Below are 24,140 nucleotides of genomic sequence, written 5' to 3' on the forward strand. Positions count from 1 at the left end.
AATAAATAAATAAATCTTAAAAAAAAGTTTCAATGGCATTTTTTGATGAAACTGAACATACAATACTACAATCTGTATGGGACTACAAAAGACCCTGTCTCACCAAAGCAATTTTGAGAAAAAAAAAGAATAAAATGGAATATCAGGCTCCCTGACATCAAACTATATTACAAAGTTATAATAATCAAAGAGTATGGTACTGGCACAAAAAGACACAGACCAATGGAATAAATAGAGCCCATAAATAAACCCACACATGTATGAATAGTTAATTTATCACAAAGGAATAGAGATAATATAATAGATAAAGGAATGTCTCTTCAACAAATGGTGTTTGGAAAACTGGAGAGCTACATGAGAAAAAATAAAATCAGAGCACTACTTTATACCATATACAAAAATTAATTCAAAATGGATGAAAGACTTGAATGTATGATCTGGAACTATGAAATATTTAGAAGCAAACATAGGTGATATGCTCCCTGACATCAACCCTAGAGATGTCTTTAGGGAGACAACTCCAATGGCAAGGAAAACAAAAGCAAAAATGAACAAAAAGGACTATATCAAACTTAAAAGCTACTGTACAGTGAAAGAAAGTGTCATCAAAATGAAAAGTTATTCTGAATGGAAGAAGATATTTGTACATTAGATGTTCAAAAGGGGGTTAATATTCAAAATATATAAAGAACTCATAAAAGTCAACAACAACAACAAAAAAACCAAAGAGTCAGATTGAAAAAATGGCTGAGGAAAATCCTGTTACTGGTCCGGGCTTTGACAGCAGCTGCTCCTGGAAGATCCCAAGGTTGGCGCGGAACATGCACGAGGCGATTGGAGGCTGGCAGAGGACCCAGGCCGCAGTGGCGAACAGAGAAGAGCTAGACCCGCCTAGCTGGCAGTGCCATTTACTCTGTGCATCCACTATCCGGCCCCGGCCAGAGCGGACAAAGGGCTTGGGTGTAGGGCGGGGGATAGAGGAAGGATCTGCAGATCCAGTGCCATCAAGTCCTGCAAGCCCATACTGTTTAAATAAAAAAAAATGAAGAAATTAAGGCTTAAGGAACTAGAGAGTCGCCTGCAACAAGTAGATGGATTCGAAAAGCCCAAACTACTTCTAGAACAGTATGCGACCAGGCCGCACATTGTTGCAGCCTGTATGCTTTATACAATCCATAACACATATGATGACATTGAACATAAAATGGTTGCAGATCTAGGATGTGGTTGTGCAGTGCTTACCATCAGAACTGCAATGTTAGGAGCAGGGTTATGCATTGGATTTGACATAGACGATGATGCATTGGAAATATTTAATAGGAATGTGGAATAGTTTGAGTTAACAAATGTTGACATGATTCAGTGTGATGTGTGCTCATTATCTAACAAAATGTCCAAGTCATTTGATACAGTAATTATGAATCCTCCCTTCAGAACCAAAAATAATAAAGGAACAGATATGGCTTTTCTGAAGATTGTATTGGAAATGGCAAGAACAGCAGTATATTCTTTACACAAATCCTCAACTAGAGAACATATTCAAAAGAAAGCTGCAGAATGGAAAATCAAGATAGATATTACTGCCGAACTGCGGTATGACCTACCAGCATCATACAAATTTCATAAGAAGAAATCAGTGGACATTGAAGTGGACCTAATTCGGTTTTCTTTTTAAAAGCTTTTAAAGACAAACGCAGTCTAAAACCTAATTATTAAAATGAATAATTTTTTTTACTAAAAAAACAAAAACAAAAAAAAATGGCTGAGGATATGAATAAATACTTCTGTAAAGAAGACAAACAGATTGCCATCAGGCACATGAAAAAACATTCATCATCACTTATTACTAGGGAAATGCAAATCAAAACCATAATGAGATGTCACCTCACACCTGTGAAAATGGCTGTATCAAAAAGACAAGAAACAACAAGTGCTGGTGAGGGTGTGGAGATAAAGGAACTCTTGTACACTGTTGGTGGGAATGTAAAATTGTATAGTAAATATGGAAATCAGTATGAAGATTCCTAAAAAAATTAAAAATAGAAATACCATGTGATCCAGTTATCTCACTTTTGGAAATTTATCTGAAGAATATGAAAACACAATTTGATTTATTCCTCTCTATGTTCATTACAACATTGTCCACAATAGGCAAGGCATGGGAAAATATTAAGTGAATAGATAAAAAATATATATGTACATATACACACATAGGTATGTGTATACATATATAAACATACACATACACACAAACACAAAGGAACAATACTCAGCTATTTAAAAAATGATTAAGTTTTGCCATTTGCAACACATGGATGGAACTTGAGATGATAATGCTAAGTGAAATTAGTCAGAGAAAGACAAACACTGGATGATATCACATACATGTAGAATAAAAACAAAGCAAAAGAACAAATAAAACAAAATAAAAATGCTTAGACTCTGGCAACAAAATGGAGTTATCAGAGGAGAAACATATACAGTGTTGTAAACAAATGGTACATTAATTTAAAAAAAGCGAAAAAATTATTCCTAATAGTTACATGAAGAAACATGTTTGAGTCTTAAGTGATGCTCTTTATTAACTCTTATCAAGACATCTGAGAACATTTCATGCTTTGTGGAATCAACTTTGCACACATACTCCAATATACCAGGACAGAGATAAACGTCCTTGATGTTGTGGATCAAAGAGTTATAAATAGTGAAAGCTACACATGGTATAGCCAAATGAATGTAAAAATAAAAATAAATCATTTGACACTCAAAATTTGACAAAAAAAAGTATTCTTCAATCTCTTTATTCTATGGTACAAAATGATAATAAAACTAAGAGAAAAGAAATCCAAGAATGAATGTTTTAACTCATTATTCTCAAATACCATGAGTTCATATTTACCATGAGAAGACTGCATACAGATGAGAAAGCATCATATTAGTAAATTTTAGTTTTAAAAATACGCCTTTTACTTTGGAATGTTCATAGGTAAATTTGTTTATCTATAATAAATTCCACCCTAGAAAAATTTCCTACAGTTATTACAGAGCTAACTCAGTACCAGGCATGAGTAACTCATGGCAATTTAATAAGTCTTGGCAGTATGCAAGTGGCAGAGATGGAAAGAGATACTATCATAGTTTATAAACAAAAAAGGGGAACGACTAATGTTACATGAATCTGTTCACACTTGAGAGTGCCAAGATTTTAAGTTACAATACTGATCTTTGAGATAATTAAAGAATAGGCACAAGCTGCCCTGGTTTTCATTCATCACTAAAAATGAGAAGGGGTTTCTGCAAGCACAGGTGTGCATGGCAGACACGCACCCAATGTCCGGGATGTCAGATTCTTGTTCTGCTAATGCAGATGAGGTGTGTGCAAGGGGAAATACTTTATAAACACTCTCCTCAAAATGCATAGAATACAGACCCAGGAAAAGGTCACTAACACGACAAAGTAATAATTCCAAGGATAAGATAAGTGATCAGATGGACTCTAGAATCAGATTTAAAGGAAATTTTAGTAGTCATCAAGGACTGTGTTTTTTCAGTCACAAATGCCTTTGTTTGTCTCAGATCCTTTGTCTGAAACCTCTACTTGGGCAGTGCTTATTCAATATAAATGTTATTTGTCCTGAACTATCTGTACTAAACGTGTATGATTTGGAGAAATGACAGATTCTAGAATTGGGACAGGGAAAATCCAAGATGAATCCTGGTATCTTACATACAACCAAACAAGGAAGGGCTCAAAAAAAAAAAAAAAAAAAAAAACAAAGGAAAACATAGGATTAAGTAACAGATATGCTTAATAATTAGCCTAGGTGCTGCTGAGGTCCTCGACTCTGAACTGTATTTCCAGGCAGGCATGAAATCAATGCCTTGTCCTGCACTGTGCCTTTCAGTTATGTTGATGAAGAGGGGTTGAAGTGGTGCTGTCTTCTAAGCTAATGCACCCTGGCTGCACTACCAGCATTCCTAAAGTAAATGTGGCCTTAAATTAAGCTGAGCTCCATTATTTATGGACCACTTACACATAAATGATATTCCTTATAGCTTATCAGACTGCTGAATATACCTCTAGGTGAGAAATGTGCTACCAAGATAAACAATGGAGACCATGAAGCAAAGCATATGTTCTAAGGACTTGTACAGGAATAGGGCCCAGTCACCCCAACAGCTGTGACCTGACCCTACAGTGCCAAAGGAGTGAGTGAAACTTTGCTTCCCTCCATTGCTAAATTTTTCTTTTGCTGGTTTTGGTATTTTTCTTTTTCATGATTTATTCCATCATTTTAGTGAAGCATGTCCTCTAGAAGTCTTCTGAGAAAGAAGGAATGGGATGTAAGTGATTTTCAGACTTGGCTATCTGGAAATGATATTTCTATCCACATATCCTACTCATAGTTGAAATAACAATAACTTTAAGTAGGAATTACTTAATAAGGAGGATAAAACACACCTCATAATTTTTAACATATTGCCTTGATGTTCTTCCATGTATCAGTCTTGCTTGATTGAAAGCCCTAGTTATTCTCTTTTCTTTATGAAATAATTATTTTTCTGGAAGTCTAGGATCTTCTCTTTATTCCAGATATTCTATAATTCATATTGCTGTAGTGCTGGATGTTGATCTTTTTTGCTCATTTAATGGACTCTAATGTCTTCTTCTATTATTTATTTAATAATTTTTTTTAATTTCTTTTTTTTAAAGATTTATTTATTTATTTATACAAGCAGTGGGTACAGTCAGAAGCGCAGGAGGGTGAGAGAATTCACCAGAGTTAGAGCAGAGAGCAGAACAGGCAGACTGACGAAGTAGATTGCTGAGGGGAGTAGTCGGTGCGGCAGGAGAGTCTGCGCTTCAAAAATGGTTCTATCAATTCTGTGGAGAGAATAGAGACCAATGTTCTTAACACCAGCAAGATTAAAAAAAAGTAAGAATTTTTTGAGCAGTTCTTGCTCAGAGATATTCTACTGTAAGTGGTATGCAAAAGTCAAAAATTGCAATCCTTTTTGAGAAGAATCTGCACAATGATTGTTTTTACTTTCAGTCTACACACACACACACACACATCTCCCAGCAGTTTGTTACTGGTATTGAGGGATCCATAATGAAGCTACTCTATACTTAAAAGGTAACTCTAGAAAGTAAATCAGAACAAACACGTTAACATACTAACAAAACCAGAGTGGGGTAAGGCCACCAGGGATGAATAAAGGTCTGACTGCTTTTGTAGCTTGTCCAGAGGTCTTATTACAAGGAGAACTAATAAACAGTACTATGTCAAAAGCAAAATCACTGTTATTTTTATTATTACCAATAATAATAAATTTATTCATTGCACTAGAGAGACTGTATAAATAACTAAGTATAACCACTCAAACGAATCACTGCAATGTTTGGAAATGTAAAATAGAAAATTTGCAATAAGATATTTGTTCCAAAACCCACATACAAATTCTTGTCAGAATTGGTGGGTTTTCACATAAAATATAACGTAGACTATTAAGCTCTTTTTCACTATTACCAAGTACCTAACAGTTGCAAGGCATTGTGCTAAGTGCATCACCTTATCCAATCCTCACCATGAGGATTATAAGGCTAGGTTGTAAAATTATTGGTCCCATTTTACAGAATAGGAAACTGAGACTTCAAGTATGACCCTATAGCAGCAGCAATACCCAGAGCCTGTAAGAAATGTTCAGCTCTTTCTCAGAATATCTCAATTAGCATTTCAAGATTTTAACATTGATTCAGGTCAGTTGTCCAGGTTGTGTATCAGTGATACTAGCCAAGCCAGGACTTCGCTTTATCAGTGCTAATTTAAATATTTGGCAAGTTCTGAAACATGTATTCTTGAAGTAAATGAAATACTGTTGTGCATATTAAACATAAAGAGGTAGCTGTGATAAAGGACCTGGTACAGGGCACAGAAAAGTCAACCCAAAGTGAAGGGGGACACTAGGCTTGAGACCCCGTGGCTCAACAGGTGTGCAGAGCAAGAGAACCCCCCCCCCCACAGTCACAGCAATGTGGCCCTCTGCCCTGACTCCAGTTTTTATACAAAGTGCCTGTACCTCCAGGGTCTCGCCTTTCCCCTTTTCATATGGGGAAGGGGGCATTCTCTCCACAGGGTCAGGGGCCTTCCAGCACCATGTGGCATCACTGCTGAGACTGTCTTCCCAGTCCAGGGAGCTGGGGCTCCTGCCATGAGCCTCTCAATGCACAGTGCCACTGTGAGGTCCCTGGTAATTGAACACACCTACTGAAGTTCTCCAAACCCCTCAAAGGCAAAGGCCCCTCACTGACTCTGGGACTTCCTGTGGGTATTCACACACAAGTCCTGTTCAATCCCATGGGATGCCCCTCTTTTGTCTTTGTTCCCCCAATTTTCCAATCCTTCACTATGTGCAGACACTTCTCAGTCACTCAAAATGGTGGCCTCCCCTAAAAACTGTGTCCATGGGGTGGCAGCCCAGAGACCTCTGCTTGTTCTCTCTTCCTCTGCAATACTGTTTGCACCAATGGATACAGTGGCACCTCACACATAACAGATGCTCAGTCAAGAATGAGTGTTTAAATGGTGATAATTCTTTATTTTGTAAATTCTGGTAGATCAGGTGTCTATCAGGTAGAAGTGTCCATCTTCTATCAGGTAGAAGTGTCACGACAGACACTTCTAAGCCACCTCGGGAGGAAGCTGAAGTTGAACCTCTCAGGGGGACTCCCATTAACGAGAAGGATGGATTCTAAAAAGGTCGATGTAAAAAATTAGAGAACAGGCGCTGCTTGTCCCTCCTTTTGCTGCAGACCTATCCAAAAGGTGTGAGGCCAGCAGCTCCTAGGCCTCCTCTCCAGAGACATTCACTTGTGGGTTCTCAAACTACATGTGAGGAAGAGCCAGGCTTGGCTTCCCTGGCTCCCATGAGATATGCCCCACTGCCCCCTCCTGCAGCTTGCCCCAATCCAGCACCAAAAGCCTGCTTACAGCAATACCCGCCACACTGCCCAAGAAATGTCTCATTTTTGGACCTCCCTGGTGGTGCAAGGGGTTAAGATGCAACCTATGAAGTTGTCCACAGTCACTGCAGCACGAGTTCAATCCCAGACCAGGGAGCTACCCACATGGCGCGGCAGACCTCTCCTGTCTCGCCACTGCTCCCCTCAGCAGTGTATTTCAGTCAGTCTGCCTGTTCTGTTCCTCTGTCTCTAGTGAATCCTCTCACCCCTCGCACCTCTGGTCTGTGCCCCAGTTCTTCTATGCATAGATAAATTAACTAGTAACAATTAATTGGCGGTACAGGCTGAATTCAAACGCCTATCTGGTGGCCTCCATTTCTGCTCAGTCTTTTGTTGAACATGGGCATTGGCCCAAGGGAATGATGGGCTCCCTACCCGCACGGAATTGCAAGTTGCTCTTTGTGAGCAACTCATGCTAAGCCAGGAGAGAATTCGTGACGTTGAGCTTCTGCAAGGGATGTCTGTGGGGCATTTAGGGTTGCGCCTGGTAACACCCATAGAGGCTGTGAACTAAGTTAATCACAGATTGGTGTGGAAAAATTTCTACTGAAATGTAGGCAGGGTCCCTGCTGTGGACAGCAGCCCCTACCTCCCTGTGAGCAAGAGACACTGTTTGGCCCTGAGAATGGTGCTGTCAGATAATGCGCTGCCCCTGCCAAAAGGAGCTCCTGCCAACAGGAGCCACCAGCATCATGACTCGGTGATGAGAGGTGCCTGGGCATCCATCACCAACAATAGCTGCCTCCACTGAGCACAGCTGGAGAGTCTCTGGAGATTCGCGTGGAAACTCACAGGGCACCACCTCTGGGAGCCAGGCCAAGGCCACCTTTGGGAGCCCAGATAGCATGTAGCCTGGGGAGACCTGGCTCCCCTCACCCTTTCCAGTGTGAGTCACATTGGTGAGAATAGGGTTTGTTGAGCTTTCAGGAAACTCCTAAGAATGAATAAGAAATTCCCAAGTGAAAAATGGCCAGGATGAAAGCACTGAAACTTGAGGTTTGGGGAGCTTCTGCAGAAAACTTCAATTCTGACTGGCTTCTCCGGCGGGAGCCTACAGGAGGAGGGTACAAGTGACCATGTGCCATTTGCTCTGAGACATCTGTCCAGGAGGCCATTCCATTTCAAACTTGGGGTCTACATCATCCCCATGCCCTCTGCACCACCCTTATCCTTCTGGCATCTCCACCTTTCTCTCATCTACTTCTGAAGGGTAACCTAACTCCCTCTTGAAATTTCTGAATGTTTCTCTGAGGTTCGGCTTGCACTTTCTTTTCAAATGCTTTTCTGGGAGCTCTATTTACATGACTTTGCTTATGGGTCCCAAGATTCCTCTCAATCAACCACCACGCCTGCCAGTGTGGGCCATTCTGTCATCATTCCATTCCTGTTTGGGCCTGGCCTTGTAACTCACCCAATGTTCCTTTCATGTCCCCACCACCCAAACACTTCACTCTTCACTCTCACGCAAAAACACCCTCAGCAATGTTTACATGTAACAAGCTACCTTTTTCCAGGGCTTGAGAAATTCTTTAGGAAAAACTTAGTCACTGGTGGAGGCTTCTTTAAACTCTATCATTGGGCTGAGTTTCCAGGTAATTACTGCAAACTGCAAAGCTTGTGGCCCAAGAGCAGCCTCGTATTACCTTCTCCAAGCAGGCCAAGGACATTCCCATGGCACGAGGCAGAGTTTCCGAGCCTGGACGGTCACTGCCAATTCCTCCCTCACTGAAAATGTGCCACAGTGTGTCCATATCGTGGAGACAGGATGATATAACGTATCAGTGGATTAATGTATATTAATAAATACAGCATAATGCCTCCCCTCTTCCATCAAAATACATCTGAATTTCTTCCCGATCATCACCTGCATTCTCACACACCTCAACTCTCTTGTGATCAGGTGGCTGAAGGAGATGACTCTTAGCAATTTGAAAAGTCTTTGTGAAGACTTTCCCTTGTATACATAGATTATTTTTCATTTAAAAAATACGTTAGTAGCCAGAGCATTCAACTTTCTGAAGTTTGTTTAGTTTCCACTTCCTTTTCTTACAAAACATTGCTGGAAATATATAGTGAGTTCTCCACCAAGAGCAGTATCTCCAGACTTCTCAGATGAGTATGCTATGAGAAACCTAATTACATTTTTTCAGTAAAATGATTTTTTATATATATAATATATATATACCCCAAAATTTTTCTCATTAAAGTTGATGAAATGTTGTAAGCATCATTTCTTGTCTTGTTCAAATGCACATTTTTGGCTAAGAATAAAATGACGATTGTGCTGGGAAAACTCAATTCAGTCTCCCTTTACTGCAGAGAAACCAGTTCTTTCCTGCTTCTTGTTTCACTGTTATTTTTACACTACCACCACACTCACACAAAAGACCTCACTTTGACACCTCTGGTCACCAAACTGTGTGTGGATATGTGTGGGGGAGGTTCCCACATCAAGTAATTCTGGCACACCAGCTGTATGTCCTACAAATTTAACTCAATCCTGACACTATCTACCTGGAGAAAGCATAAGATCCCATAGGTTAAAGGCTGTGTCTCAAAGACTGCCCCCCCCCTCCCCATTTCAGATGCCAATCACAAGTAGTTAGTCTGGTTTACCCACAACTTCTGACCAACTAAGCTACAAACCAGGTTCTCATGACCTCCTCCCCCTTGTTTCAAATACTTATTAGAGCAGCTAACAGAACTCAGGGAAACCTGTTTATCAATTCATTAAAGTATGTGATGATGCAAATGAACAGCCTATGAGAAGATATATAGGGAGGGTCCTGAGTGCAGGAGCTTCTATCTCCATGGAGTTGGGGTGCATGGCCTTCCTAGTACGTGGATGTGTTCACCAACCTGGGAGCTCTCCAATCCTGTCCTATTGGGGATTTGTATGGAGGCTTCCTCATACAGGCAGAATCTTTTTTTTTTTTAAAGATTTATTTATTTATTTTTATACAAGAACTGGGGTACAGGCCAGATGTGCAGGAGAGTGAGAGGATTCACCAGAGACAGAGCGGGGAACAGAAGAGGCAGACTGACTGAAGACACTGCTGAGGGGAGGAGTGGGCGAGACAGGAGAGTCTGCCGCACCTTGTGGGACCCTCTCTGGCTGGCCAGGATCCAACTGGCGCTGCAGAGGCTGTGGACAGCTTCACAGTATGGCGCTCAACTGCCTGCGCCACCAGGGGAGGCCCCAGGATCAATTATTAACTCCATTTCCTCTTCCCTCTCTAGAAAAAGAGGAGTGGGATTGAAAATTAGCATCTAATCATGCTTGGTTTTTCTAATAATCAGCCCCCTACTACAAGTCATCCAGGAGCCCACCAGAGTCACCTCAATGGAACAAAAGCAACTCTAGTGCTTTTATCATCTAGAAATTTACAAGGCTCTGTGCCAGGAATGGGAGAGGGTGGGGGAACACAGAGGCTTATTATCTCACATCTACATGTTTATCCTCAATGCTGAAATATTTTATTGGTTTACCCACAACTCCAAACCAAAATATTTTAATTCTTCTTTTTAAAAGTCACTTTAAATTTTAAAATAGAAAAAATGTTCTAAACTTAACCAGCAACTGAATATGTCATTAAAGGGAATATGAGGATGCAAAAACCACACCAACACAAGGCCCAAGAAAAGGTCATTATTATTTAAGTTAATCATTTAGTTACAGTGAGTATGGTTAAAACATGGATTCCCAGGTTTAGGAATTGTTTCTCCTAAATCAGGATATTACCTTCTGTCCACTTGTACTGAGGTATAACTGACACATAAAATTGAAAGAAAGTCAAAGGTACAAATTTCCAGTTATAAAATAAAAAACCAGGAGGATGTAAAATTCTGCATGATGACTCTAGTTAATACTATTGCAATGCATATTTGAAATTTGCTAAGACAGTAGTAGATATTAAGAATTGTCATCACAAAAAAAAAATTTAACTATGTTAATGGATGTTTTTGGTTTTTTAGGCCAGATGTGCAGGAGAGTGAGAGGATTCACTAGAGACAGAGCGGGGAACACTGCTGAGGGGAGCAGTGGGCGAGACAGGAGAGGTCTGCCGCACCATGTGGGACTTTCGCCAGCCAGCTGGCCAGGAGCAAACCGGCACTGCAGAGGCTGTGGACAGCTTCACAGTGTGGTGCTCAACCACCTGCACCACCAGGGGAGGCCCTGTTATTTATTTTGGTGATCATTTCCCAACATAGACAAACATCAAATCATTGTTGTACACCTGAAACTAATATGCTATATATGGATATCAGAATAAAACACATATACATTATGAAGTGATTATCACAAAATCAAATTAAGATATTCATCAGATCCCATAGTAACATTGTGTGTGTGTGTGTGTGTGTGTGTGTGTGGTGAGAGCATTTAGATCAACTCTGAGGGAATTTCAAGTGTATAATACATTATTATTCACTACAGTTACTATGCTGAACGACCCAACCTTATCATCTCATAGATGGTGCTTTGTACCCTTTGATAAACATCTACCTATTTCCCCATACCATGGTAATCACCAGTCTACCTTCTGCTTCTAAGAGGTTTATGTTTTTAGATTCCACATATGAATGAAGTCATACAGGATTTGACTTTCGCTGACTTGCTTATTTCACTTAGCATAATGTTCTTCAGGTTCATCTAGGCTGTCATCCATGGAAGGATTTCCCCTTTTCATGGCTGAATAATACTCCATTATTTACATCTTTACTCATTCATGCAGCAACTGACACATTGGTTTCCAGATCCTGGCTGCAGCAAACCTGGGATTATAGATGTATTTTTGAGATCATGAGAGCATGTCTTTGAGCAAATACCTAAAGTAGGATTGCTGGATCATATGGTGATTCCATTTTTAATTTTTTTTTTATTTATTTCATTTAATTTTTTATTTATATATTTTTTACATCATTATTCATTTTTAACAATGTTTTCTTTTCCCCCTCTGCCCCCAGATGTGGTCCCCATAGAATTTCCTTCACCAATGCACCAGTGTACCATCACCATAGCGCCCTATGCTCCTCCCTCCCTCCCTTAGATCCCTCTCCCTCCTCGTCCCCTGAAGGATGTCTCTTCTCTGGTTTATAATTGTCTGTTTTTGTTTTGTTTTGTTGTATTTTGTATTGTTATTATTTTTTCCCCTGATGTCTTATTTGGTTCCCCTATATTCCTCCTACAAGTGAAACCATCTAATATTTTTCTTTTTCCTTCTGACTTATTTCACTGAGCATAATTCCTTCTAGTGCCATCCATGTTGTACCCCTCTGTTAGACCTTTCCTGTATCTTCTATTTCTCAATAACCTTAATCTCAAAATAATCCATAGGCCTGTGGGCTAGGTCTCCCCCAAGAGGTCATATAGACTTTCCCAATGGGTCCAGGATAGGTCTCTATTAGTAAGTGTCATCTTAATAAGGGCATAGTGGGTCAGTTAAGTCCCTATGAGCTTCAACAGTTCTGTTACCATTATAGAAAGAATGCAGGTTGTGTTGAGTCTAGAATAGTGAGAGCCCTTCAGGCTGAGGAGAAGCTCTGTACTTGCCTGAGACTTCCACCCTTCTCTTAAATTGACAGAAGAGTCACTACCCTTTTATGACCTAGAAGAAAGTAACTGTGGGAAGTGGTTGTATAACCTGTCCTCTCTAAGAATTTCATTTTTATTCTTAATATAGAGAGATGTGGGCCTCCCTGGTGGCGCAGGCGGTTGAGCGCCACACTGTGAAGCTGTCCGCAACCCCTGCAGCGCGGGTTCGATTCCAGCTGGCCAGCATGTCCCACATGGTGCAGCAGACCTCTCCTGTCTCGCCCGCTGCTCCCCTCAGCAGTGTATTTAGTCAGTCTGCCTGTCTGTTCCCCACTCTGTCTCTGGTGAATCCTCTCACCCTCCCATGCATCTGGCCTATACCCCAGTTCTTGTACAAAAATAAATAAATCTTAAAAAAAAATGAGAGAGAAGTCACCCTCTTCTTGTTCATCATGTAACATGTCCCCTTTCTCCTTTCCACCTCAGGTCACTAAACACTGAAAATATTTATGGAAAAATTCACAACAAAGTGATTAATAGAAGAATGGTAAAAATTTAATAACATTTGTATGGACTTAACATGATTGTAAATTCTAATAGATAATGGAATAAATAAGGGATATATTTCCATTTTTAATTTTTTAAGGAATTTCATACTTCCACATTTCCATACTTCCAAAACAGATGTACCAGTTTACACTCCCACCAACAGTCTACTAGTGTTCCCTTTTCTCACATCCTTGTAGCACTTATTATCTTGTCTTTTTGATAATAGCCATCTTTTTGATAATAGCCTCACAAGTGTGAGGTAATATCTTGTTACAGTTTTGATTGATATTTCCATGATAATTAGAGTGATGCTGACTATCTTTTTGTTATCGCTGTTAGCTATTTTGGTGACCATGCACCTGTTTGTTGTCTATGGAAAAATCTTTTGCCAAAATGGGTTACTTACTCATTTATTTAATATTTTTGCTATATCCTTATATATAAATATATCCTTATATTATTTAGATATTAACTCTTTTTCAGATTTGTAAACATTTTCTACCATTCCTTAGGTGGATTTTTTCATCTTATTGACAGTTTCATTTGCTGGAGAAATGTCTTAGTTTGATATAGTCCCACTACGATTTTTTTCTTTTGTTGCCTCTGCTTTTAAAATCATTGCCAAGATCTGTCATGGAATTTTTCTCTATGTTTACTTCTAGGAGCTTTATGATTTCAGGTATTACATGTAAGTCTTTAATCTATGTCAAATTAAACTTTGTATAAGATGTAAAATAAGAATCTAATTTTAGGGTTTTTTGCATAAGGATATCCATTTCCCCATTATCATTTACTGAAGAAAGTATCTTTTATATATTGTATATTCTTAGCACCCTTGTCCAAGAATAACTGATATAACCATGTGGGTTCTACTGGTCTGTGTTTGTTTCAACACAGTATTTTTTGCATACTGTTTTTAACAGTATACAAACAACATACTGTTCTGATTATGACAGCTTTGAATTCAGTTTGAAATCAGGATGTGTGATGCCTCCACTTTTGCCCTTCTTAGTCGAGATTCTTTTACTATTCAGGGTCTTTTGTGGTCTCCATTATCATTTTTTAGGATTGTTTTTGATACTACCATGATAAACGTCCTAGGAATTTTGATAGTGATTGCATTCTCTGTAGGTCACATGGGTAATATAAACATTCTAGCAATAGTAATTCTTCTAATTCATGAACATGGGACATTTTTCCAATCATCTGTGTATTTTCCAATTTCTGTCAGCAATGTCTTATAGTTTACAGGGTACAAATCTTACCCTTCCTTTGTTAAGTTTATTCCTAAGTATTTTATTCATTTTGATATTATAAATGGAATTATTTTCATAATTTTAATAGCTTATTGTTACCATATAGAAATGAAACAGTTTTTAGCATGTTAGTTTTGTAAATGTAGAACTAAAATGTTTATGAATTTGTTTACTAATTCTAAGTTTTTTTGTCAAGTTTTGAGCATTTTCTACATATAATATCATGGCATCTACAAACAGAGACACACGTTGGCTTCTTCCAACGTGCATGCTTATTTTTTTCTTTAGTTTGAATTTCCAACACTATGTTGAATAAGTGGTTGGAGTTATCACTCTGGTTTTTTCCTGATCTTAAAGAACTAGTTTTCAGTATTGAGTGTGATGTTAGATGTGGGTTTGTCATATATGGCCTTTCTTATTTTGAGGAACATTTCTTCTATACTTAATTCATCAAGATATTTTCATCATAAAAGGATGTTGAATTTTGTAAAATGCTTTTTCTGTCTTTACTGAGATGACTGTATGTTTTTTTTTCTTTTAATCTGTTAACATGATGTGTCAAATTTATTGATTTGCAGATGTTGAGTCATCCTCACACCTCTGGAATAAATCCCATTTGAATGTGGTATATGATCCTTGTAATATGCCATTGAGGATTTTTGAATCTATGCCCATCAGAGATGCTGACCTATAATTTTCTTTTAGTTTCTTCTTCTCTGGCTTTGGAATGAGCATAATGATGACTTTGTAAAGTGAGTTTGGAATGCTCATTACTTCAGTCTCATTATTCATTATTGGTCTGCCCAGATTTTCTAATTCATTGGGATTCAGTCTTGATAGACTGAATAGAGTGTATTGTCCAAAAAATCTATCCATTTTATCTATATCCTACAATTTGTTGTCATACAATTGTTTATAGTTTATATTTATTTCCATGGTATCAGTTGTAGTATCTCCTTTTTTATTTCCAATTTTATTTATTTGAGCCCTTTATCTTTTACCTTGACACTTAAAGAACATCAATTTTGTTGGTATTTTCCAAAAAAAACTTTAGTTTCATTGATTGTTTCTATTAACTTTCTAGACTCTATTTCATTTTATTCAGTGCCAATCTTTGCTATTGCCTAGACTTTGCTAACTTTTGGCTTAGCTTGTTCTTTTTAATCTAGTTCTTTGGTGCATAAAGCTAGATTGTTTAATTGTGATATTTCTTTATTCTTAATATAGATATTTATCACTATAAGTTTTCCTCTTCGAACTGTTTTTGCTGCATTCCATAAGTCTTGGTACACAGTGTTTTTGCTTCCACTTGCTTCAATATACTATTTTAATTCCCTTTTAATTTTTTCTTTGACCCAATACTTTGTTTAGTAGTTATTTAATTTTCATGAATTTGTGAATATTTCACTTTTCCTCCTGTTTTTGACTTCTAGCTTTATACCACTGTAAATGGAAAAAAGGCTTGATATGATTTCATTATTTTTTTAAACTTATTAAGATCCGTTTTGCAGGCTAAACTATTATCTATACTACAGAATATGCTATACATACTTGAGAAGAACATTTGCTATAGCTGGATAGAATGTTCTATGGATGTCTGTAAGATCCATTTGGTCTAGAGTGTCATTCAAATCTACTCTTTGCTTTTTGATTTTTTATTTGAATGACACATCCACTAACAAAAGTAGTATACTGAAGTCCCCAACTATTATTGTATTGCTGTCTATTTTTCCCTTCAATTCTGTTAAAATTTGTTTTACATGTTTAGATGCTCCAATGTTGGTACATATATATCTACAATTATTATACCTTCTTGAAAAATTGACCCCTTTATCTTTATATAGTGACCTCTGTCTCTTGTGAAAGATTTTTTTGAAAGATTTATTTATTTATGCATACAAGAGCTGGGGTACAGGCTAGAGGTGTGTGGGGGGGGTGGTGAGAGGATTCACCAGAGCAGAGTGGGGAAAAGAACAGGCAGATTGACCTAAGTACACTGCTGAGAGAAGCAGTGGGCGAGTCAGGAGAGGTCTGCTGGGCCATGTGGGTTGCTCCCTGGCTGGCTGGGAATTAAACTCGTGCTACAGTGTCTGTGGATAGCTTCATAGGTTGCATCTTAAACCTTGCACCACCAGGGAGGCCTGTCTTGTGAAAGATTTTAACTCAAAGTTTTTTTGTCTAATTTAAGTATAATCATCCTTGCTCTCTTTGAATATCATTTGCATGGAGTATCTTTTTCTATTCCTTCACTTACAGTCTATGTTTGCCTTTAAAGCTAAAATGAATCTCTTTTGGACAGCATAATATTGGATCTAGTGTTTCCTTCTTATCAATTCAGTCATGCTTTTGTCATTCAATTAGAAAATTTAATCACTTTACATTAAAGTGATTATTAGCTGGTAAGAACTTACTATTGTCACTCTGTAATTGTTTTCTGCCTTTTGTAGTTCTTGTGTTCCTTTCATTTTTTACACTGTTCTGATTTATTTCTTGTTGTATGCTTTCTTTTTCTCCTCTTTATCTTTTATGTATCTACTTGAGATTTTTTTTTTGTTTGTGGTTATCATCAGATTTACATTAAAAAATCCTATTGTTGTAACAGTCTATTTTAAATTGATAGTAACTTCACTTTGGTCACATACAGAAACCCTATAATTTTAGTTCCCTACATGTTGTCCCTATTTTATGCCGTTGATGTCATACCTGGGACCTCTTTTTTTAATTAATACTCCAATAGATATTCTCTTTGGTATTTTATTGAGGTGGTCCATGTTGCATTTGTATTTCCAAACCAAAAGGTCTTCCTCTTGATTACTAAGTTAGAAAGGTTGACAGAATCCATTCTTTAAAGTGAAATTTAACATTCATTTATCTCTTCACTCATTCTACTGAATTGGTGAAGAGATGTGAAAATGAAACACCAAACAGATTTATGGTTTATTTCAGAATTAGTTTCCATTCAGAATTAAAATAAAATATCAGGTTTTAATGCTAACCCTTTCCTATTTAGAGCAACTAACAGGGTTTAATTACCTCAATTTAATCTAAACAGAGGGTATGTTCTACAAAAGAGGCTTAGTAGATGGATGTGGGAAAAGAAGTTTGTTTTACATTTTGGAGTTTATCATGAATACTGTTTTAGTTATAGCTAAATACAATTTGGAATGGATAAGAAAAAGAAGTTAAATGGTAGAATATTACTATATTTTAACTTCAGTAAGGGATATTCTATCCCCTTTAGAGAGCAGAATGATTGAAATAGGGTTCAGCCAATAGCCATCTCTATTAACTCAACACCAAAAACAACTTGTGCTTCCACACACACCCTGCACAGAGTCCTGCCAGGACATAAACTATTTGATCATATTCACATGGATGCTTCAACCATGTACTGTATTAGAGGAAAATTCAACACCACTCAAGCCACATTTATCAAATGTTTCTGTGTGGTATATACTGTGCTAATTATGCAGATGAATATAAACTAATTATGCCTTATTCAATTCACAGTTTGGTGAGAAAGATCAAAGAGCATAGTAAGTCATACTTGCAATACATTAAGAACAGAGATCAAATTACATTCTTATTTGTGCCCCATAATGCTTCACATATAGTCAGTGTTTGGTAAAAAATAAATAATAGAAATACCTATAATATAAATAATTATATAACATAGATACCTAGAATTATAAATACCTATAATATATATACTAATATAACATAGATACTTAGAATATAGGTTTTTATAGATAGCTACAGGGACCTAGAAAACATGGAATAGCAAAGTCTCCTAGGAGACATTAAAGAAAGGCACAGAAAGTCCACTGGGACTCTAAAAGAAAAGAATTAACTATGTGGCATTTCTAAAATTTATCTTACTTTTTGATGGAGGAAGTTTCAGAACCAATGTTTCTCAAAGCATCCAAGTCTTCATAGCAAAAGACATTACACTTTGGTGTAAGAAAGGTCACCACACTTTATTTCATGGGTGCCCATGAAATAAAGGCATCCCACCTTTGGCATTCTATAGAAATATTATTCTGTCTCTTAACATACTACTTTTTTCACCTTCCCTTCAGAATCTTCAGGGACCAACATTTCTTTTAAATTTAGAGGGTGGAGGATATGGCAGCTGGTTGGTGCTTTATTTGGCTGACAACATCAAAAGTTATATTGTATCTACAAACATAGTTTATAAATATCTAAAAGGTTGCTATGGTCTTTGCTAGCAATGGTCCCTGAGGGAAGGACAAGAAATAATTAAAGCAGGAGGTTTAGGAAAAATCATTTTAAAAGGCAGATCAGCTTACTGACGGGCCATGTGTATCTGCCAGTTTGGGAGGTTCACAGTGCAATTTAACTTTCTTTTACCAAGATTTCACAAGTGACCTTGCACGATATTTTTAGGTGGGAGTTTTGTGTCGGGTGGTGTGCTGCAATAGAAAATATAGGAGAAATGGCAACTGAGGAAAAATCTGTGGGTAGAAAGGCTGACATTCTCATAGACATCTGACCAGTAAGTTGGAACACCCAACATTCCAAAGACAGAATCAGAGGCGAGGTAAATGCCAAGGCTTGTTATTCAGTGACCATGGCTCTCAGAACTTCATTAACATATATGACGTTTTCTTTCAGCTTTCAAGGAGACAGGATGAATGTTATCAAAAACATTCATTTCAGAAGTTGATTCATTCCCAAGTAGGATCTGAACCAACGAAATACTTCCAGAGTAAACATCTCTTGCTGCCCAGGGCATTCCATAAAGCATCTTTAGAGGCTTCAAGTATTTTGTTCCAAGGTCCTTAATGAAAGAATGGTGACAGTATTGAAGATAGATCAGTAGCCTGAAAGTCTAAATAATGGAGTTTCAGAATCTGGAAATCTCAAACATTAGTGTTTCCATGATAAAGTCTTCTTCATACTTCCAGGACAATTTATTGCTTCCAATGTATTCTGGAAAGTATGTGAACTACTTAAACCACTTCTAAATACATGAATCCTCTTCTTTCATACTACAATGCATAAGAGAAGAAAGACAAAATATTCTTTTCCACTTTTTTGTTTATGAAGTTGATTTCAGAGGCTTTTTCAGTCTTTACTGTCAACAGAAAGATCTGTTCCACATTTTATTCTCAACAGTGCATGCTATATGCAACATCTACCTGTAAACTTTATATTGGCCCTGGCTCCCAATCTGTGATGACTAGCTTTCTAGTACTGCTGGTATTATTACTCCATTTTCAACAAGAGTTACTGAACACCTGTTTTTATGTCTGCCCAGTTTTTGTTATGCCTGTCCTCAGTCATCAAACATATGAGAAACAATGAAGGACATTGGACAATCTCACCATAAACCATTCTTTCCAAACAAGGAAAGTACAAAAATATATCAGTAACCTACTGAATGCAATAGCAATAAAAAAGATAACAAAAACAAAAACAAATCAGGCTGAGTTTTAGAATGTTAGAGCTTGAAGTTAGATATTACATAGTTCAACTATCATTTTGCAGCAAGAAAATCGAGTCTTCCTGTGACTAAATGACTCTTTAGCAAAAGTCACAGTAAGTTGCAGAAGTTTCCTATCTCTCAATCCAATGGATTTTCTATATATTATTTGACTTGATATAGTGTATTTGCTATAAAACTGTTCTAATTATGGTTCTCTCCACCACTCCCAAATTCCCAGAAGTACTAACTCTAAGAAACTCAAAATTATTCAGCTTTTTTGTTAATAATATGCCACAGGGTCTACTGGCATAGATCTCTGTTCTGCTTACGTTATCTTGATTAAGTTTGAAGGGATCAACCTGTACAAAATGATACCATACAAGATCAGACCCCTTCTACCAATCATTGTAGGAAGAGTTTTTCTTACTGTGGGCCTTCATATTCTAACCAATAGAACCCTGACAAAACGTATCACTTGATTCACTCAAGTTTACATAAGATTGATTAAAAAACAAGTGTAATTAAGCTTTCAAAACTTAATAGAACTGAAAAATGTCTAAAGCAATACTGTGCAATATCTCATGTTAACCTAAACATACATAATAACACATAAAAGATGCATCACTGGCATGTGAGTCTATCAACCACTATTAATCCCTTCTCACTAGAGAAGATAAAACACTTAACTAGGGGTGGGAGTATATCTGTCCAGGTTTGGGCCTACTGATTTCCTTCTAATACTACAAAATTTATTCCAAGACTCCTACTGAGTCACAGTGTTATGTATCAGACTTTCCATCATTCTTTCACTCCAGAAAGAGGTAAGGGGACATTACACATGCTGAAATAAGACCAGGCAGTGGGGATAATATGGTGAACATGTTAGACAAAGTCCTCATCTCATGGCATTCACGTTCTAGTGCCTAAGTCCTTTTTGTACATATAGACATAGAGATTATAGAGAATTACTGACTTTTATGTCTATCATTGCTCAATGTTTATCATCAACTCTTGGTTTGTTCCAAATATTTTTATTTTTATGTCATACAGTATAGAAACATTCAATATTGAAATATTGAAGCTTTAGTCTCTCCTCATGGGAATGTATTCATCTAATTCCCATTGCCAAATGCTTCCTTTACTAGATTACTACAGTGAAAAAGATTTTATAGATCTTCCTTTCAGCAGGAAGAGAACAATCCAAATGGGATACTGCTTGGGCCATTTCCTTCCCTACTCCTATTAAGTCCTTTATATATGGTCATCTTCTGGTTGCTACTGTTATGTGTCTTCTGGACTGCAGGTGAATATAATAGTTGAATACTTATTTTCTTACTAGATCTGTTATACAAAAACAGTATTCTGTATTTGTCGCTGGTATATGCATATCACTCACTCAATCACTAAATCAGAGAATCAAAGGTCTCTTTCAAGAAAGATAGGTCTCTGACAGAATGTGGTTCCAGAATAACAGCCAATCACAGTGAAGGTCTGTCTATAGACTTGAAATGGAATCCTAGTTTTCCTTATTGAACCTGCCATGAATGTTATATTTGGTTTCTGGAGATGTCTCATTAATGTTATCTATGAAGCATGTTATACATTAAACAGAGCAACAGCAACAGCAGTACCTAAAAGACCACCAATACACTTATTTAAAACAATGACTATAAAATCCCAAAGATGCCATGTTTGCATAATTGTAGTCTGGGGCAAAGCTAATCCATCCTGGGGTTTTTGGAACTAGTGAAAGCAAGCAGGACATTTCCATTAATCATGCGAACAAATGCTAGGCTTGTGCATGCATGCTCACAAATTAAAATTTTATATAAATTTATGTGCAAATTAAGTGTGGCCCTCAGGGTCCTGGCAAGTTGCCACTGTAGCCCTTGGAAGTATAGAATTTGGGCAGCTCAAAATTTATAGCTTTTTCCACCAAGGTCTATTTCACCAATTTGCTTTTTTGTGGTCTGCTGGAGACCTGATGCCTGATTCTAAAATGTATATTTATGATCTTATCTCTCCACTTGGGAGACTCAATGAATGAAATGAAATGAAATATTTTGAGCTCATTTTTCTAATTTCAAACTTTCTGTTAAGTTCATTGAAAATTCTTCATTTGTTAATAATTATGTAAACAGAACAGTAAAGTAGTAGGCAAGTTCTCATGCTTTTAGCTGCCTCCTACTAAAATTAACTTTCAAAAGAGCTGACCTGTGGACATAAAATTGGGCCTCATGTATTCAAAGGTCACTTATACAGTAAACTCAATCTGGAAGATTGCCTACAAAAACAGTCAAAATCGACTGTGCAGTCTCTGTGCCAAAGGTTACGCACTGCACCCATGAAAGACATTCCTTGACAACAAATGATAGCCCATTGCTCATACTTTGCCCTTAATTTCAATACATTTGGTTAGTTTGTTTTATATTGGCCACCAGTTTGGAGGTAACAATTCAGGAGAAACAATTTTACAGCCAGGTCTTCTGACTCCAAGAAATGGTGAAGGTGACAATTTAAGAGTACAATGGGAGAGGGAACACCATAACCAAAACCAAACAAAATCTGGTTTACAAATGTAAATCTGATGACACTGGCCATGTGCCTAAAGTTCTGTGTTCACTTCAACAGCCTATGAGGTTATCAAGGCCTTAATGTAAAACAAAATGATGGATCAGAACCTCCCTGGTGGCACAAGGGATTAAACACCGCTCTATGAAGCAAGGCACAGCCTCTGCAGCATGAGTTCGATCCCCGGCTGGCCAGGGAGAAACCCACATGGTGAGGCAGACCTCTCCTGTCTCGCCCGCTGCTCCCCTCAGCAGTGTGTTTCAGTCGGTCTGCCTGTTCTGTTCCCCACTCTGTCTCTGGCGGATCCTCTCACCCCCTGCATCTCTGGCCTGTACCCCAGCTCTTATATGCATAAATAAATCTTTTAAAAAAGATGGATCAATCCATTCAATGCACATCATCAATAACCTATTATATGCCTGGGTTGGGAGATCAAAGTCAAGCAACAGGTTGTTCATGTCCTTGAAATTTTTACAGGCAGATGGGAAAGCAGAAAGAAAGCAATTACGACAAAAACAGAAAGTGCAGTGTGAGTAAAGAATAACTGATTTGTATCAAAGCCTTATTGAGTAATATTTGAATTTTGTCTTCAATGCCAATTGGGGAATTCCAAATTGATAATGAAGGAAGGAACATTAAAAAAAAAGAAAAACAGAGCATACATTGAAGCATAAAGTAAAGAAAAAGCGTTATTATTGTGTATGGTAGGCAGAATGCCCCAAGTTCCCATCCATGCTGAACATGCCCTGTATAATCCCTTCCCCTTCAGTGTGAGAGGACATGCCAGTGAATAGAAGGGATTATATAATCATTATGTGATTATATCATTCACATGATTATATCATATATGTCAAAAGGGATTATACTGAAGGAATTAAGGTCCTTAATCAGTTGACTCTGAGTTAATAAAAATGGAGATGTTGTAGGTAGGTCTGGTCTAATCAGGTAAGCCCTTAAAAGAGCCCTTAAAAGATTCAAAGGGGGAGAGAGTCTCCTGCTGGGCTTTCAAAAACAAACTGCCACATTGTGGAAAGGACCTGTGGTAAGGATTTCAAAGTCGCCTCTAGGTGTTGAGAGTCCTCCCTTATAAAGAGCTAGTAATAAACAGCTGCTTTAGTCATATGCAATGGAAATGTGTATGCAAGGAAATACATTCTACAACAACCTGAAGCAATTTGGAACTGGGTCTCTCTCTAGTTAAGCTTCCATAAGAGGATGAAACTAGTTGATGCTTTGAATTTACCTTAGTGAGATTAGCTGGATGGTTAGCCAAAATATGCCAGAATCCTGATTCATAAAAACTGTGAGGCAGTAAATTTTGTCATCTTAAGCTGCTAAATTTCAGGCTTGTTATATGTTAATAGAAAAAAATACATAGCATGTTAAGGGAACAGAATGTAGTTTAAAATTTCTATATCATGGGTATATGGAAAAGACAGCAGGAGAACCATAGAGAAGGAAAACTACTAAGAGTCTGTTTCATAATATAAAGAAATCGGTATTTATCCTGGGGTCAAATGACATTAAAAGTGGTTAATATAAAGGATGCTAATAAGAGGTTTGTGTTTTTTGAAAGTTAACGCTGGACAAAGTGGCAAAGATGAACTGAACTCCAGAAAAAGAAAATTTAAATAGGACTGCACTAAAACCATCCTCATAAGTGATTATGGATGCTTTTTTTAAAAGGGAATGACAGTAATAAGGAAGCAAAAGGTGATTAGATAAATATTTAAAAGATAAGATCAAAAATGATGA

At 37.5% G+C, this 24,140-nt stretch overlaps 1 long non-coding RNA gene and 1 pseudogene across 1 annotated transcript in view; one reads left to right on the forward strand and one right to left on the reverse strand.

Moving 5' to 3' along the window:
* The window catches only part of LOC129145974 (uncharacterized), a 242,743-nt gene that overhangs the window by 50,663 nt on the left and 167,940 nt on the right, over positions 1-24,140 (reverse strand). The window lies entirely within an intron of this gene.
* On the forward strand, positions 1,043-1,686 carry LOC119248307 (rRNA N6-adenosine-methyltransferase METTL5-like; annotated as a pseudogene).

This window comes from Talpa occidentalis, unplaced genomic scaffold, assembly GCF_014898055.3.
Source record: "Talpa occidentalis isolate TD23 unplaced genomic scaffold, MPIMG_talOcc4v2.1 talOcc4.16, whole genome shotgun sequence".
Taxonomy (NCBI): Eukaryota; Metazoa; Chordata; class Mammalia; order Eulipotyphla; family Talpidae; genus Talpa; species Talpa occidentalis.